This window comes from Rhyacophila brunnea, unplaced genomic scaffold (assembly GCF_057557595.1).
Source record: "Rhyacophila brunnea isolate RB1 unplaced genomic scaffold, BYU_Rbru_1.0 scaffold_4, whole genome shotgun sequence".
Taxonomy (NCBI): Eukaryota; Metazoa; Arthropoda; class Insecta; order Trichoptera; family Rhyacophilidae; genus Rhyacophila; species Rhyacophila brunnea.
The window spans coordinates 50,907,040-50,913,039 of NW_028233068.1; positions in this window are offsets into that span (position 1 = coordinate 50,907,040).

Genomic DNA, 6,000 nt, shown 5'->3' on the forward strand with positions numbered 1-6,000 from the left:
TTATTTTATTTTAAAACCAAACTGGATTTCTGTTTTGAATATAATATGTATTTAATTATGTATTGTAAATATGTCTATATTATTATTACGAGGAATGTCATTGAATATTTCGGCCTATACTTCATTCAATTGTATCGTCCAATATATTGTTTTAAGCAAAATTAGACACTAAAATATGAAATTTAGTATAATATAAAATTATTATAAATATTTACAATAAAATGGTATGTGAAATGTATTTAATTAATCTTATAATTATTATAGGTTTGAAATTAACAATCGTGAATGGTTTTTATTTTATGTTGTATGCCGAGTGAAATTATTTTTCCTTTCTGTATGGTTGCCATTTTTTTTTTAAATTTTAATTTTACGACTAAAAACTTAGTTACTTATTTTATATTTTAAGTGCGATGACGAAGAATTGTAATTATTATTCTATATTATACTCTTTTTTTATATAATGTCGACCCCATGTACATCTAAATATATTATGAAAATATATTTGCTCTGAAAAATTTAATGGTCTTTTCATTTACACTATAATTACACTCAAATTTAAAAAGATTGACTGATCCCAAAGAAATGTTTATTGCAGTTGTAGGACACAGGATTCACATGTTTCGGGAAAACCAGTCTCTAAGTTTTTAATTAAGTTAATTAATCCTTCAAAGCCTTTATGATGTTTCTACAAATTAAATATTTTTCTTAAGAGTCTGTTATCATAAAATTACTAACAAAACCTCTATTATTTAATCCTTAAAGATAGTGTTTAGAAAGAAAATTGATTTTGCGATAAATCTCAACACCTTTAAAGATTCTAAATAATTGATTTCACTGAATATCAAATTTATGAAAGTATTCTTCGTCAAACCCAACCATTAAAAATATTAAAATCAGGTTGATGAATTTGCGATCATTAAAATTAAATGAATTTATCATGCACTAATGTGCATAACAGTGACAATCTTGACGAGGTTGTAAACATGCAATGAGTCAGGTTCTTGTTTTATTGACCAAGTTGATATCTCTTGGAAAACTGCTGAGAAAAATTGTACAAATTAAATATTTTTCTTAAGAGTCTGTTATCATAAAATTACTAACAAAACCTCTATTATTTAATCCTTAAAGATAGTGTTTAGAAAGAAAATTGATTTTGCGATAAATCTCAACACCTTTAAAGATTCTAAATAATTGATTTCACTGAATATCAAATTTATGAAAGTATTCTTCGTCAAACCCAACCATTAAAAATATTAAAATCAGGTTGATGAATTTGCGATCATTAAAATTAAATGAATTTATCATGCACTAATGTGCATAACAGTGACAATCTTGACGAGGTTGTAAACATGCAATGAGTCAGGTTCTTGTTTTATTGACCAAGTTGATATCTCTTGGAAAACTGCTGAGAAAAATTGTACAAATTCAATAAATTATTTCATTGTGAAATCGACATTAGGTTATGTTTCTCACAACAAAATGTTCTTAGAAATTGACATGATCACGGGATTCCAAGACCTGTATAAAAAGCTAAAAACACACCAGTATTGTTGCAGTTAATGCTGCAGAGGCAGAAGGAGGGTTTTCTATGGGGACTGTTACATATTATATTCAGATAAAAGAAGCAGCTCTGCTGTTGAAAATGTAGGTAGTTATTTTGATAACCATTTATTGTTTCGATAGGCATTCTATAAAATGCCGTGTTCCGAAACATGTACGGATGCAGTTCGCCGTATCACACTTCACCGTGAAATGTTGTATCGGAAATATATGGTTGTATATTAAAGACCGTCCAACCTCTTTGGGTTGTATAGTACTGACATAAAATTCATATCTAAATAAAACACGCTTCTTGTCGGTTTACACTTTACAGGAAGCCAGTAGCAAACAAATTTTGAAAATAGCCGATATACTGGATTATTTGTTAGGTTAGGTTAGGTTTCATTCTTGAATTCATGAATTTTGCAAAATCAGCTATGGAAATTGCATTAATGTTCATATTAAATCTAATAAAATTGGAGACCGTATAGTAAGATAAGCCGATAAGAAAGCTCACAGTGACATGCTTTACGTACAGCTTACATGTAACCATAAAATGCAGGGGATTCATTGCTATCAGTGTAAACTTGGCTAAGAAAATGTAACGGAACAACTGGTGATTGGCTAACGAGGTAAAATTTATTGCCATTTACAATTATTATATTAGGATGAATAACTCATACGAGGAAAAGCTAAGCAGCACAAGACAAGACTTTGCATCAAGTAGCTGAAAATCTCACGCCAGGTGATCATCGCAGGGATGATTTGAAGATGAGAAAATGTGTAGATGCGCCATGCATATGGGGGATTTTGCATGCGAGTAAGAGCTAGCAGTCAGTGTACTCCGATTTGACTCTAACTCCATAACTGTCATAAATATTAATAGTTACACAAAAAACTAAATACATGCTTTTATTTGAATCTAAATGTGTAAATAACTCATAATGTGGCTGAAAAACAACTCAACTAAGTAAATGTTAACTCAATTATTACAAAGTAAGTCAGACAATAAAATAACATACATAATATTGGGATTGAAAAACATAAATATTTAGCAAGTTGACTTCATTTTACTGTCATAATAATGTACCTACAAGTGAATTTTATTTTTTAATTTCTTATCTTTAAGCTTGATAATGGTGGTCAAGTCCAGACTTGATAATAAATTGATATTTCGTCGTATATTGCTATTTTATTTTACAGTAAAAAAAGAGTAAATTACCATGCTCAGTCCTGAATGGAGCATAATGTCGTTGAAACTAGAAAATTGTGTAACTCCGTTTTAATCTAAAATTGACTTTGAATGCCATCTAGTGGCCATTGATAATATATATCCATCTTGCAAATTTTGTAATTCCAGAAAAATTGTAACATTGTCAAATCATGGATGATTTCACTCCAAAACCATTTATTTGTATAGGAAACCATAATGTTTTTTGTCTCTCCTGTAAAGTAGTGTTTTTGGAGTTACACAATTTTCTAGTTTCAATGACGAATATGGCCTGCACAATGTGTAGGTTATATAAACAACCTTTTTTTACGAGTAATAGATCTTAATCATTCCACCAAACCGTTGGGTCAATCCACTAGATCAAACTTATCCCGCAAATTGTACCTATATACAATATTTTCCATAAAAAAATAACTATAGATAGGTAGGTAGGGGTGGGGATAAGGGGTACTGACAGGGTCTTAAATGTATTTTTAAAAAAAGTGCTTAAAGTTTCTTTGTAGATTATTTTTAGGGCCCAGAGCCAAAGTCCTTTTAGCCCAGCCCTATGGTAAATTCGGCCCTGGGTACTGATATCAAATAGAAGACTATAGGTCTACCTAAATTCCTCATTGAAAACCTAATAAAATCAGAACCATATTGAAAATAACCAAGCAAAATCGGAATTTATGCGACCTTTATACAATAATTATTGCACATTATTTGGCTATTAAGTACTGTTTTTCCTGAGACAAAATGCAGGAAAGAAAAAGGAATTCTTAGAACCAACATGACAGGACAGACACAAGAGTAAGCTATCCGACAATTTCCCATTTCCCTCCCATCGTTTCTCTGCCAAATACGCTTGGGAGAGATGAAGCGCCTAGTTTCAAAAGCCCCTAAAACGGTTTTCCTAAAATTTTGAGTTAGATATATATTTAGAGATATGTTTTTGTCCATTATATGTTGGCCAAAGTTATCGTTTCAAAAAAGGCCTAAAACCGTCAATATTTATTATCAAAAATTAGGCTTAATTTCAAAACCCCCTAAAACAGTTGGCGTGTGAATTTCAAATCCCCCTAAAATGAATAAGCCAATCAGCGGCTGCTCTGATGGTCATGTGATACGGATTTCAATATGTCTGCCTGAACAAAATTAAAGTGAGTTCGTGTTGATCGCTCTGTAGGTTAATAGTATTTTTCAATATTTATAATGAATGTTGAACTGATTAATGTGTCGAAACGTAAGCCCATTGAGTCAAAAAAGTGTTTACAAACAAAAGAAACATGGGAAGTTAATATCGAACGCCAAAAACGATAAGTGAATATTGACAATTTCTGCGTGTTATTTGTCCAATAATACAGTGGTGTCTCGTCATACTGTCCCTATTGTTGATTATAAAATTACGTGTTTAAAATAATTACAGTTATACAGGAATATTACAGGATGAATGGTATAGCAATGCATACGAATAGAAGAAGAAGAAAAAGAAGATGGTTGTACTAATTCAGAAACCTTCGCGGACGTGCGCACAACAACTCATCAAAGTTTCATCGCAATCGGATTAATGGTATAGGAACGCATACGAATAGAAGAAGATATTTGTAGTAATTCAGAAACCTTCACGGGTGTGCGCACAACAACTGACGAAAGTTACCATCCCAATTGGATGAATGGTATAGGAACCATACAAATAAAAGAAGATGGTTATATTAATAGAAGAAGAAGAAGATGGTTTTTCTAATTGAGACACCTTCGTGAGTGTGCGCACAACAACCGACGAAAGTTTCATCGCAATCGGATGAATGGTATAGGAACCATACGAATAAAAGAAGATAGAATGAAGAAGAAGATGATGATGATTTTTCTTATTTAGAAACCTTCACGGGTGTGCGCACAACAACTGACGTAAGTTTCATCGCAATCGGATGAATGGTATAGGAATCATACAAATAAAATAAGATAGAATGAAGAAGAAGAAGAGGAATATAGTTTTTACAATTCAAAAACCTTTCGCGGGTGTGCGCATAATAACTCACCAAAGTATAATCGTAATCGGATGAATGGTATAGGAATGCATGCGGGACAAACAAACATTCATTTTTATTTATAAGTATAGACTACTGTTCTATTTCATTATTATTTGTAATATTTTTAATTATATAATATGTATGTATACAATAGTAAAATCTTTAACATAATTTATATTGTTAATTTTAGTTACCTACTTTGAATAAATATTTTTTTAATTTGTACAAAACATATTTATTCAACATTTCCAAGAAATATAACCACAGGACGCCTTTTGCAATTTCCTCATGCGCCATTGCTATAATGTAAGTTTCATAACCCCCTAAAATCATAAATGTTAATTTCAAAAGCCCCTAAAACGGTAGTTGAGTTTCAAAGTCCCCTAAAATGAAAATCATTTGATTTTTAATATATTCTCTCAGTAAAATATGCAAAAAGTGAGTAAAGGATACTAAATATTATACTCTTTATAGTGTATAAATCAAATAATAAATACATAAAGTTCACGCATTCAATAGATATGACTTTTTATCATTTTTCTCAGAACTGTCAAAAGTCGTTTTAGGGGCTTTTGAAACTAGATGCTTCAGATAATGGAACTTGGTATGTTCAAACCCTAAGCTGAGTAGCACATAGATAGAAACTCATCTCGACTACAACATGTCTGTGAGCATGTCGAGAGTTGCAACGTTGCTGGTGTAATTGATTTATAACCATATCCCAGTTCAGATGATTTTCTGTGTGCGACTAGGCTAAGGTGAAAAGGAGGCTTGTATGATAATTAGTTCAGAATTTAATGTCAAAGAGACAGTGAAGATTTTTTTCCGTGCATGATACAAATTTATAAGAATTTATTTTATTATTCACAGGATTTGAGAGAAATAGATCACATTTTAAGATAGGTTTAGTTTGTGCTATGACATAATTATTGTGTAAAAAATATCAGAGTTGGAATGGTACATTCGTGTCATATTAGTAGTATTATTAGTTTAATGACAATACAACTAAATTGCATAAGTTGAAAAGCTACTGTACTTATAAAAAAAAATAGGAAATTGATAATAGTTCACAATATTGCCAATTTTTTTTTTTTGAAAATTAGGTATAGTATAGGAATTCTATACGAATACCTACCTATCTAGGTATTGAGATAATATTTGGACAAAAATAACAACCTACTTAATAGTACAAAAATATACTATAATTGTAGTACGGTTGGC